The sequence below is a fragment of the Vitis vinifera genome, chromosome 11 (assembly GCF_030704535.1).
Source record: "Vitis vinifera cultivar Pinot Noir 40024 chromosome 11, ASM3070453v1".
Lineage (NCBI taxonomy): Eukaryota > Viridiplantae > Streptophyta > Magnoliopsida > Vitales > Vitaceae > Vitis > Vitis vinifera.
The window spans coordinates 18622220-18636334 of NC_081815.1; positions in this window are offsets into that span (position 1 = coordinate 18622220).

Here is a 14115-nt window from a genome sequence, read left to right on the forward strand (position 1 = left end):
GAGATTCTAATTCTCGTAAACGTGATGGAGGAGATTAATCCCACTTAATAAACATTAAAACACGTAGCTTAGACTGATAAATATCACATGAAATAATCTAGTTTGTCCATCTAGTCTATTTCATTGAGTGTGTTCTTACTCATTCACCTATCTTAAGATACTATTTTCTAAAAAATTCTCATAAAAAGCAAGAGAATGGATTTAGGAAAAATATTATGATAAGCACACAAGGGAAAATAAGATTCACATTTGTTGGTGCATGGAGGATGCGAGTCCTTTCGGATAGGATCCTAGACGGTTATCTCTACTTCATCTTGCACAAAGGTATGTCCAAATGGGAATCCGAGCATGTCTGTTCGAAGATTAAGTCAAAGAGTTGATTTGAGCAAGAGAAGAATTTTTCTAGAAAGAAAGCAGAATACATTTCTTAGGATTATGCATAGCTATGTATTCTTGCTCATGCGTAACATCTATGTGGATGTTTAATGGTGTCTTAACTACGATTGATTACACGTTAATTATGACAATAATTGATGGCTTATAATGGCTATTTCGCCTTAACCACTAATGTTTTCCCCAATAACTACTTTTTGGCACTTAATCAGTACTTGGAGGTAACTCACGAGCCACTCTTAGGATCCAACTATTGGGATTATCCGTCTACAGTCTTAACCCCCAAACGAACTAGACATTCGCCTTCATGTTTTCATCCAGGCAAAGGAGTCATGGAAGCAAACGGCAATGGACATAGACGGTTAAAGGGTACGAAACCTATAACATTAAGTTTTCTCCTAGTTTTAGGATTACTATTAAAAAAAACCAAATAAAATATTGAAGATAATATCATCAATGTAATAAAGAGCACCTTCCAAAAATACAAGACGACTTCAAGAAAGTATGTTCATGGTATTCACCCTCAAGAAGGAATTATGGAGGCTAGTAAAGGAGAAAAAACCTTCTCCTTATGAAGTAGAAGGGTTAAGGATGGAGCAACCAACCACTCTAGAAAGCATAAATCATATTATTCCGTAACAACTAGGATAAAAAATTTATTAGCCAAAAGGAATTATTTTCTTCCTTGTTACGTTTTAAAGCTTTTCCTACTCTAATAAAAGATAACTACAAAAATTAAGATATTAGTTTCTCACTTTTGATATGGACAATTTTAATTTTTCTTTTCTTTTCTTTCTAATTCACATAAATATTATTATCTTTTTCCAAAGGTTCCTTTACTTGAAATTCTAGTTTTCTTTGTATTTCAATTCACAAAATTACTATTTTATTTTTTTTTTAGAAAATTTTTATTTACATGAAAAATCTCATTTTCCTTTTAAACTTTTTTTTTTTAAAAAAAAAAATCTTATCTTTGAATATTTTTATTTTTTAAAGAGAATAATATTCATATGTAAAATAAGTATTGGTAATTTTATGGACTTTGTTTTGACCTCTAATTTTTTTTCTTTATTTTTTTTTTCAACTTTCTATTCATTCATGGACTTGTAAGGGTCCTAAGATTTGCAAGTTAGTACATGGGAAGTTAAAATGTCTTCCTTTTGGGGCAGGATAGGTATGAGGATGTCATGATAGCTTTAAAAATAGACCTAAATTTAAAAACTTTTCAAAAAGGTAAGAAATTTGGGAAAGGTTTGAGTTTAACTTTATCTAGTCTCATCCAAATTATATATAATATTAAATAAAAATATTTTAATTGAACTTGTTTCATTTTTTAACCTTTTTAACATATATAAAAAATTTCTTTTCATAATAATAAATTATTAATATTTATTAATTTATAAATTATATTTATTTTTAACACAATTTAAGAGGTGGATTGTGTATAGGAATTTTCTATGTCGGTCCTACTTTATAATTTATTTTTTGTTTGGTAGAATGGCAATAAATATATAAGTAAATAGAACGGCATCGTTAAGATGGATTGACCCATCTCGAATCAGACTCCCTTTTTAGATGAAGATGAGAATAGATATAAATGGAAGTGATAAATTGGGATGGGTGCCCATCCCAAACCAATAGCCTCCTCCCTTTTTTTTTTGTTTTCTTTTTTCTATTTTTTTTTTAATTCAAGTTACTTCTTGATAATCACATAATTATGTGAGATAGCAAAATTTCCATACCACAAGATTTTTTCTTTTATTTGATTCTTTAATAAAACTATTATTCCTCCATAGGTATTACGTTTTTCACGTCAAAGTTTCCAGCTTAAGAAAGAAAAACAAAGTAGAAAGAAACAAATTTTTGAACCACATATGCAACTTTTTAACAATTACATCATTTCATTTGAATTTAATTTTAGTCTAAATTACTTTTTTCGGATCTTGATTTCTTGTATAGGATTGGATTGTAAATATCCATGAATAACCTAAAATCCAATGCAAGTTGTAAAATAAATTTTATAATATATATTTTTATTTTTAACCCTAGATTCCTTCGTATATATATTTTTTTCCTCTCTTTTCCCACTACTTACATTCAAAATCTTATAACCCTTCTATTAGTTAAAATAGTTTTAGGGTTCTAATTAAACTTATCTTTACTCGCATGAGGACATTAAAAATGAGTATTCATTACAAAATTTCTCTTTTCATTTTTGTTGTATGACCAAGTGGTCCATGGTACCCCATCATTAATAATTAGATTTTTTTTTTAAGATTCTTTTAATACTTATTAATATGATGTTTATTTTTTTATTGAATAAAAAATATCAAAATATCTGACTTTTTTTCATTCAATTAAAGGTAATTGATTGATATCAACCAATATAATTAAAGTGAATTTATTATTAATATTTAGTTTAGTTATGTTGATTAATATCAATGGATTACTTTTAGTTAAATAGAAAATGTCAAAATGTTTAATTTTTTTTATTCAACTAAAAAATAAATGTGATCTTAATTTTTCAAAACAATATTTTATATGGTGTAACATTTAATTGAAATATTAGTTTGATATAGCCAAAATACAATTTGGCTTTCTGTAGGACATGAGAGTCCATGCCCTTTCTTCATTAAACTTTATACTCAAAAAACCTTCTTTATTCCAAAAATAGTGGTGAATTTCTTCTTTTCTTTTGAATATTGCAACTTGGATGAATAAAAAATATCCTCTTTTAATTTTTATGTAACTTTGTTCCACAAATTGCTTTTTTTATTCCAAAAATAGTGGTGAATCTCTTTTTTTTTTCTTTTGAATATTGCAACTTGCAATAATATATAGCTTTCTTTATTCTAAAAAATAGCAATAAATCTTCTTCTTTTTCTTATATTGCAACTTGGATGAATAAAAAAAGCCATCTTTTCATTTAATAATAATTATTATTATTGTTGTTGTTGTTACCATATGAGATTATTATTTAACTCAAACATCTAGTAATAGTACTCAAGCTAGTCTCAAATATTTATAGTCTTCCAAGGTATTAAAAAAAATTTAAAAAGAAAAAAAATCAAGGTTTTATTTTATTTATGGAAATGGGAAAAAATTCTAGGAAAATATATTTATATCTTCTTTCTATGAAGAAATTTTTTTTTAAAAAAAAATTGTCAATCTAATGTATAGCATAGCTACTATTCATAAAATAGCTTGTGCTCATACCTAACAAAGAAAAAAAATTTATTAAATAATTAATTCATTAAAATTTATAAATAAAAAAAATAAAAAAAAAAAAGGCATATGAGCATTTGCCACTTGCTATTGAAGGAAATGATTCCATGTTCCCCAAGGGCTTTTGTCAAGCTTCAATATTTCCATGTCACTTCATAACAATCCCAAGGAAAGCTTTTGAAGTTGAGAATGCAATCATGCACTTGCTTTGTGCCTTTCATCCACTTTCATTTTGAGTGTATTTCATGATGGTGTAATGAGTGTCAATCCATATCAAATTAATGAACTTTCAATCCCCTCAAAATTAAACAAATTAGTGATTTTTATTTTATGCTTTCTATTTTTAGAAATATTTTTTTGAATATTTGTAAAAATATATTTTTTATTTTTTAAAGAATAAAAATTTGAAAAAAAAATATTGAAATAAGAATTGAAAAAGCACTAGGTACCAAATACAAAGAGGTCTATTATATGTATGAATATTTGGATGGATTATAATAGAGTGAAGGGAGTTGTTCTTTCCCAAGACACATGCTTCTCAAAATAAAATATACTTAGGAAAAAAATGCCGACTTAAAATATTTTGTATTATATTTGAACTAAAATTTTATATGGGCCATGTGGGAAGCTCCCACATGTAGATATGGCAGATATAAAATAGAATTTGTACATAAAGTAAAGGAAAATAAAATATTAAAATGCTAGCTGTCTCTTTGTTGTCAATTTTTTTTCTTTAAAGATTAAAGATATGTAAGTTGTTGACCTAAATAAGGCTTGCCCATTTGTATTACTTAATGAAAATAAATGCTTTAAGTTGGCAAGGAAGACCAAGGGTTGTTTGGAAATTGTTCTTATTGAAGAATAAAAAAAATTAAATTTAAAAAACATGTTTGATAATTTTTTTATAAAAAAAAACATTTTTTTAGAATTTATTCTAGATGCAATGATTTGTACCCAATTGAGCTCTCATGGCTTTAAAACGTGTTTATAAGGCTAAGTACTTACATAGTGTTAAAAGTGTTTTCTCTTATCCAATATAGGATATCACAATTACTTACATGTAAATACAATGTCCTCATAAATTGAAAATTTGTTTTATATCATTTGTAACGATTCACACTCAATTGTGTAGATATTATCCGTTCTGCACTCAAAAGTCACCATGTGATAGCCATTGGGATACCGTAATCCGCATTCTTCGATATATCAAAGGTACACCAGGCCAATGTGTGTTGTACGAGAATAGAGGTCATACTCAGGTTGTTGGTTACACAGATGCAGATTGGGCTGGCTCACCCACAGATAGACGTTCCACTTCAGGGTACTGTGTTTTTATTGGAGGTAATCTAATATCTTGGAAGAGTAAGAAACAAGATATAGTGGCCAGATCTAGTGCTGAAGCTGAGTATCGAGCTATGGCTTTGGCAACATGTGAACTCATATGGTTGAGACATCTTCTTCGAGAGTTGAGATTTGGAAAGGATGAACAGATGAAACTCATCTGTGATAACTAGGCCGCATTACATATTGCATGCAATCCAGTCTTTCATGAAAGGACTAAACATATTGAAGTTGACTGTCATTTCATTAGAGAGAAGATCGCATCAGGATGTGTTACTACAAGTTTTGTTAATTCAAATGATCAACTAGCAGACATCTTCACTAAATCTCTCAGAGGTCCTAGGATTAAATACATTTGTAACAAGCTTGGTGCATATAACGTATATGCTCCAACTTGAGGGGGAGTGTTGAATATAATAAATTTATAGTGTACAATCTTTCCTTTTTTTAATATAGGTCACATGTATGGTAGTTAGGACTCCTAGCCTTGTATATATATATATATATATATATATATATATATATATATATATATATTCTCAATTGTAAGTAGACACTACATGAATGAGAATTAAGGTTTTCTTCTCTCTCTCTTAACGGGAACCATCATGGTTTTAAAACATGTTTATATAGTTAAAAGGAGTTTATACTTATGTAGTCTTATAAACTTTTTTCTTTATACAATGTGAGACCTCACAATAATACAAGTTCACCTTAACCCTATAGATTTTTTTTAAAGTCATGAATTTCCCTTTAAACTCAATGTGGATAATATTTACATGATTGGATGTGAATCATTACACTAAAAATACACTATTTTTACAAGAAATTTGAAGTATTTTCAATTGTTTTTTATGGAGTATTTAATAATTGTAAAGATGAAAAATATTTTATAAAGGGTTATATTGTATTATATGTAAGTGGTCAGTAGCTTAATGAAAAAAAAGATTTGTTTGGAAATTATTTTTTAAAATAATTTTCTATTCTCCAAAAGCAAACAGATAAAAAAAAAAACACTTTTGAAAAAAAAAGGTTTTTTGTTCTTAAAAATAAAAAATATAGTGTTTTTAGATAACATTTTTAAAATTATTTTTATTATTTTTTTCATGATTATTTTTAAAAAGTAATTATAAAAATAAAAATAAAAAATTGTTTAAAATAAAATATTACATATAAAAGTTATTTTAAAAACATATAAAATGGGTTAATAAGGTTCTCCAACAAAATTTTATTCTATAAAACAGGTTTCAAAAACTATTTTATAAAACTATTTTTTATAATACTTCTCAAATAGAGCCTAAGTATAAAAAACCATTTTTTATATTTAAGTTTTCAAATAAAACTTTGTTCTAAAAAAAATTGAAAACTATTTTTAAGAATCATTTTTTTTTTAAATAACTTATCACTTTTTCCAAGGCAATTTTGTAATAATTTTTTGAACTTTTATAATGATGAAGGGATTTTTCTCTTTTCAACGTACATTTGAATAATCTCATTTCTCATGCAAAATAAAATCAAATTTATTTTTGAAACCTTAAGTAATTCTTGACTTAAAAACAAATCAAACTACCTTCATACAATTTTGGATGAAAAATAAATTTATTATAAATTAACAAAGTTTTCAAATTTTTTGAAATAGTTTTATTTTGTCCATTTTCTCTTTATCTCTCAACAAAATTTTGATGTAAAATTTTCTTTTGAATTGTTTAAAATAAATCTAAAAAATTCTTAAACCAAAACAGGAATTCAACCACATGCAATCACTATTTTTGCATCATATTATAAAATAAAACAACACTAAAATCCTAAAATTTAATTAAAAATAAATTTACTATAACTTTTCATAATTCCAACTCTTGTAATACAACAAAACCAAAATAAACTAACTATTATTACTTGCAAGTTTGCAACCAATTTTATTCAATTAAATAGCTAAATCATAATTCATAATCTAAATATCCACTAGAATCAATAATTTTTATTAGTTTTAAAAAATAAAAGTTTAGGATTTGATGTTATTTTCAAAATTAAGAATCTAAAAATTAATAAATTAATCCAAATAATTGAACACAAATTCCAATCATAAATCAATAAATTGGAAAATACCCTATATAAAAACTAGTAACGAATCAATGAAACTTACATAAAAAAATATAAAAAATATAAAAAATCTATTTTTTTTAGCAACCAAATATAATTAGGAGCTCTAATTATTACCCAATTGCCAATTTATTAATTAATTAAAAATTAATCATTATAGAAATTTTATTATTGTAATAAAATTTTCTATTTTAGGATATTTGGAAATAAGTTAAATCAATTATTAATTTTTAAGTATTTTTTATCTTAATTATATAAAATAAGAAAAATATATAAATAAGAATTAATTTCACAAATGTTTTTAATATATAAAAACACATAGATTTAATATCACAAATGTTTATGATTTTTTTATTAGTGGAAATGGCATTTTGGTGTAATTGACATAGGAGCTATGATTTATATTTTGAAAAATGCCATAACAAAAGGGATTTGCCAAACCAAATCAATTTGGACTTGGACAGGTCAAATATAGCCTTTGAAATTGGATTTTATCTTACTCCATTTAATAGAATCTTTGATTCAAGTCAAACCCAAGAGAAGGTAATATAAAAAATCATAATTTAAAGTAATAAACTAATATTAATCACACAATTAAAGAATTTGAACTTAATGTCTTTTAAAACATTTCTAAAAATAAATAAATAAATAAACTACATTTGGGAACTCAAATAAGAAAACTAATTTTCTTGTTATGGTATTATATGCTAGTAAATTTTCTAAATATTCTTTGTTTTTTTAATTGTTATTTAGAACATGCTAAAAAAATTTTAAAACATCTTAAATTTGTTTTTAAAACAAATTATTAAACAACGGTTGTAAATCAAAAGTTTATGAAACATATTTTTAAAACTAGAAGACTATTTTTCATTCTAAAAAAATTAAAATTACTCTTGAAAATAGTTTCAAACAAGTCCTTCATCATTGCTCATCTTCGAGTTAGGGTTGACTTGAGACAAATTTAAGAAATGGGCACCAAAAGACTCATTAATTTCAGCAAGATTGGTAGCTCGAACATCCCTTCTCTATACTTATGGAACAATTACTAAGATATCTATGGATCTTCAATGCCATTGACATGCACAATATGGTGACCCTACTTATCAAATTTCCTTACCAAGTGGGTTGGTGGGAATTTAAGTTTAATTTTGATGATTAACAATTAATTAAATAAAAATATTTTAATGATATTAATTATTAAGTCATGAACAAGAAAGCATGATGATTGAATGTGTGTCAAATTGTCAATACAAAATTTACAATTATCTTTTTCCTTTTTTTTTTTTTTAAAAAAAAAATGATTGGAGATGTGTTTTTTCCTTGTCAGTTTGGTAGCTACTAAGACTTTTCAGGGTACCACACCTTAGGGTGGATGCTGCATTCTTTTTTTTAAGTTGACGACTTGTGGTTGCTTTGCTTCATAGAATTGGCCTCCTGGAGGGAATGCAAAGAGTGTTTTGGTGCTTTGCATGAATTTTTTAAAGCAGAGTTTCATTTAAATTGATTTTTGAAAAAATAAAATCATAACACCAACATCGAAAATATGTCTTTGACTTCAACTTCAATATATAATTAAAGTCAGAAAATACCCTTAACCACTTACCTTCACGCAAGGGTTGGACTTGAGAAGAGTCCAAGAAATGGACACTCAAAAACCCATTAATTTCGGTCAGATTGGTTAGGTCCAAAGACCCTTTGCTCTACATTTACGGAGCAATAACTAGGACATGTACAAGAAGTTGACCCTACTTTTCAAATTTGTTCAACCACAAGTGGGTTGATGGAATTTTTAGTTTAATTCTGATAATAAATATATTTTAACTATATTGACTAGGTCATGGATGGATTGGAATGATGATTAGGTAAGTATACAAAAATTTAGGAACGACTATTTTTTTTTTTTTAATTTTTTGATGGCTGAAAGGTGTGTATTTTCCTTGTGAGTTTGGTACATATTGGGACTTTTTATGGTACAATACCTTATAGTGGGTGCTGCAATTTTGTGAAAATTGACAACTTATTCTAACTTTACTTCATAGAATCGTTCTCCTTGAGGGCATGCAAAGAGTGTAATTTAAGGCAAAGTTTTGTCTTTTTGGAACAATGTTCTTGCCCTTTTTGGACTGATTGTTGAAAAGTCTTTTTTCTTTTTTAACTATGCTAAATAAAAAGTTTGTATAATTTAGCTTATTTTGTTAAAAGAACTTATGACTTAAATAATGATAATATAAAAACTAAAAAAATGTTACTTATGGAAATTTTATTTTGATTTATGCAAGAAGATGCTTTATATTAAACAAAAAACATAAAATTATCTTAAATGAACGTTTAATAAGCTTAACAATCATATCTTAGTGTACCTAATCTAGAGTTGTACATGTCCCGAAATGTTTCCTATTGTTGATATATGTCTTATTGTGATTGGTTTAGATTTTATGTACTTATCCAATTTTGTCATGATAGTTGTAATGAAAATATTTGAATTGATAAACGACATGTGTTTAGGGTTGTAGGTGTAGACTTGGTCCATGCCTTTGATGAACCATCAATTTAAACCCAAAAGTCATGCAAAGTTTGGCACCATTTTTTTCAAGTTCAAGGCCTCAATAATTAATGGGGATGCCACCCAATCAACTTTAGTCATATTCTATATTTAGCCATAAAGTTTTACCATTTCTTATCTCATCATTTCTTTACATTTGTCCTCTTTTAGACTTCATTATATATTTTTTATATTATAGATACTTATCTCATGCTAGATTGAAGTTGGAAATTTGAAATTTTTGTCAATTTATCTTTAAGAATTTTTCGAAAATTAATGTAAATTCATATAAAAGTCCTTTTAAGTGACATTTAAAAAAAAATAACTTATTTATAAATAGAGAAAGAAATAAAAAAAATATTTTATTTTATTTTATTTTTCTTTCCTAGAAAATAAAATAAAAAATATTTAACTTATACATTCATATCAAAACTTTCAAAATTATATGCATCGAAATATAGTTATTTTATATTTTCAAATTAGATTACTTTAATGTGAAAGATATGGAGTTAATTTTCTTATCTTCTTGAATGTCAGTGGGCCAAGCCAATACCCCTCTATTTTCCAACCCAAAATCAGCCCAATTCTACAAGAAATCAGTTGGGCCCATTAAAGTGGGTTGGGTTGTTTCAATTGGGTCACAATTTGGACAGGCCCAAGTTTATTTCCCCATGGACCAACAAGTTATGTATATACACTGTAATGAAAATTAAATGAAGATAAAATCTCCATATAATCAATATCATAAATAAGACTAAAAAATTTACATATATTAGTACCTCTTAAGAAAATCATGTGTAAAGCAAATTATAAATTTGACTCAATCATTCTATTTAACAAGACTCGTTATATGCAGGTCGCAAATTTTTTCTTCTACGATATTTTTAGATGATCAAAAACTCAAAAAAAAAAAAAAAAATCGTTTTTCAATTAAGAAATAAATAATTTTGAAAATTCTAAAAGTAGATAATTTATTCATTAAAGTAATTATTAAAATGTTAAAATGTTCATATCCATCTTACAAGATTAAGTGGGAGAAGGCCTTAGGCAAACCCACAACCTCCATTGTCAAACCCATCTTGATTTGGATTCCAGAATAAATGGATTTTTATGAAATCTAAAATAAGTTAATCTCAACTTATTAGAGTTGATAAGATGAATTCTAATTTTTCATTATTCAACCTTATCATGAGCTATATTTCCACCAAATTTTATCAATATAAGATTTTGCTAATAAACACAAATTATAAAACCCTAGTACCACCAAGCTTGAGAGAGCTTTTTGAATGCTGAGTAGCATTTTAAGATTAGCAATTTTCAAACATATTTAGTTTTCTATGCTTTTGAAAAGTAGGAAACCCTAATTTTCTTCAATTTTAATGCAAGAAGTAGATTTTTAAAAAAAATTAAAAATGTCAAAATTATCTTTAATTTTAGTAAACCCTTTTTAAAATATAATTCCCAAACATAAAACCAACCTCAAAGAAAGTTATTACTTTTGCATTTGATATTATTTCTTCAGAAAAAACTATAAGTAATTTTTAAAAATATTTTCTAAATTCTACCAAATGTTTAATTTTTTTTCCAAAACACTTTTAAGCTAGAAGTGGTAGAAACACAGATAAATGGGCTCTGATAATAATAGCAGCCAATGCATACCGCTCATAACGCAATAGATAGACTCTTTATCCACTTAGTGACTTTGCTAGCTGTCATTTCCAATTATATTTTATCAGAATATATTAGTGCTAGTTAAACTTCACTTGGGCCAGAAGATTTGACCCAAACCACATTGGTTTGGGCCTAGTTCAAGGCTAGCACATCTAGTCTTGTTTCAAATAAGCCTAAACCCGAGCCCAGCTCATTGCACACCCAAAATGAATCTATTAGGAATGTGATTTTATCAACCTTATGACAAATTCAAGATTGATCCAACCAAGCTTAATCATCAATTAATTAATTTTAAATATTATCAACTAAAATATGTTTTATTTGTCTTGGTGGGTTGAAATGGGCCTCAAATGAACCACATGGCCTGGATTTGAAATGGGCCAGCAATAACTAATCATTGTATTGCTTAACTAAAGTTGGACCAATGTGACAAACCAAGTGGCAGCCAAATGCCCAACTTGGGATGACAGTTGGCCCAATTTTGAATTTTGGAAGAAAAGTACGATGTCTCACATGAAAAAGTTCCAAAAGTTATATATGTGTGGATTGCTTTTAACCTTGTAAATATATTTTAAAGCAGTGAGGGTCTTTTAAGCTCAAATTAGACAATATTTACAAAATTAATAGCAGGTTGTTACAAATTATATCAATAATCTCATAAAACACAATAAAGACGTTGTATTTGTATAGGAGATGATTGTAATATCATATATTGAATAAGAAAAAAAGTTCATGAAACTTTATATATATGAGTTCCTTTTAACCTTGTGAATGCATTTTAAAGTAAAGACCCCTTAGATTTAAAGCGGATAATATCTATACAACTAAAAGTAGTCATTACAAAAAGTAAAAATGGAAATAAAATGGTAGATTACCTAATACGATAATAAAGATAAAAAGTAACTAAGTTCCTATTTGGATTGACTTTTTAGAAACCAAAACCAATTATTTAAGCTCAAGAAGAGCTTCTAATTGTATTTAGGCTATTTTAATAAAACTTCTTTTTATTTCCAAAAGAACTAAAACACAAAAATAGGTTCGATGTTAGCATTTCCTTATTTTAGTAATTCATATGTAAAGTTGTCATATTTGTTTATTTGAAATCATAACTTCTACTTCTACTTCTCTGCGATAAATAGAATATCATTTTCAAGTTCTTCATAACATTTCTTATTCTACTCTAATCATATTCCATATAATTCTTTAATTTTTACCTTTTACCATGATTAAAATATGGCTAAGAGCGCAAAGAAATTTTAATATGTTCTTTCTTTAATATAATTACGCTATTTAAAATACATTAATAAATTTTTAGTTACTTTTTAAATAGAATTATATCCCATTTGGATTAACTTATTAAAATGAGAAGTGCCCTTTTAAGGTTAATAAAAAATTTTACACATAGTTTATTTGGACTAATTTGTTATTTCATCTTGTAGTAATAAAAGAAATAGAAGTGGAAATAACTACTTTTGTAGTTTCAGTGATTTTATTTTTGGAAATTGTAATTGTAAAAATATTTTTATAAAAATAAGGATAATTTTGAAATTAATTAAAAAAATAAAAAATCTAAAGGGAATTCAACTCTCTTGTACTAAGTATATATGCATCCTTTTTAATCGAAAAGTGCATGAAATGATCATATTACCTTCTTGTATAAACTTCACTCATCCTATCCAAAACTCTAGTTCTCGTTCCCTTTCCTTTAACTTTCTTTCATTTTTTCATGCTTCGGCAACTTGCATATATCCACATGCTCAAACTCTTTGATAAGTCTTGAGGTGCTTTCACCATATCAAAAGTTTTCTCAACTAAAACTCTTCTTAATATTCTTTACATTGGGATTTCTTGGATTTTAATGAATAGTTACAATTTTAAGAACTTCAAGATGTCATCAATGCGCCTTTCTCCTAATCTCACTAAGAGTTCGTTTGATAGTAATTCTAAAAAGTGTTTTTAACTTTTTTATTGTTTGAAAAATAAAAAATTTCATGTGTTAGAATATTAAAAGTATTTATTATAATTACTATCAAATACACTTTAAATTACAATTAAAAAAAATACAATAACACTCTCATAATGAGTAGATATACACTTTCAATACTCAAGTACAAGCATTTTAAACGAGGGTTACACTTTAGTATCAAATTATTCTTGAATAAGATGATTTTCAATGGAGTAGAGATAATTTGTAAGTGCTAAATCTCTATTAAATGTGGGTAAAGCATTGTATTGATAGCTTTTGAAGTTAAATTAGTTGCCAAACACAAAGTTTTCCGGAGCTGGATGTTTGCAGAACCGTCCATCAACACATGGAAAAGAGTCTTTATAGGCTTAAAAAAGTACATGCAGACATCCATCTACACAACCTCATAACCATGTGGACGTCCACCTAGACATTCGCATGTTAGACTATAGTTAAATCATCCATTTTTCAAAATTCAACAAAAGGAACAGGACAAGTGGACGTCCACCTGGGTGACCACATGTATTCCCTCTTGCATTTCGATGCTCCAATCATTGATATTAAGGCCCTTAACACTTATAAATAAAATTTTAAAACACTTTTAACCGAGTGCTATAAGTACTTTTGAAGTGTAAAGCATGTCCGTTAAGTTATTAAGATTTTTAAATAACCTTAAAATGATTTTTATGTAAAATTTAAGGTTTAAGTGTAATATAAAAATCTTTAAAGTTACAAGTAATAAAATGAAAATTCAATATCGTACATCTAGTCATGACAATCAGATTCACACAAAATAGGGATTAGTTGGCTAGTTCTTATAAAACCTTATATTCATGCATCGATGAAACTTACAGACTTATTCTTATAGATCAAAGAC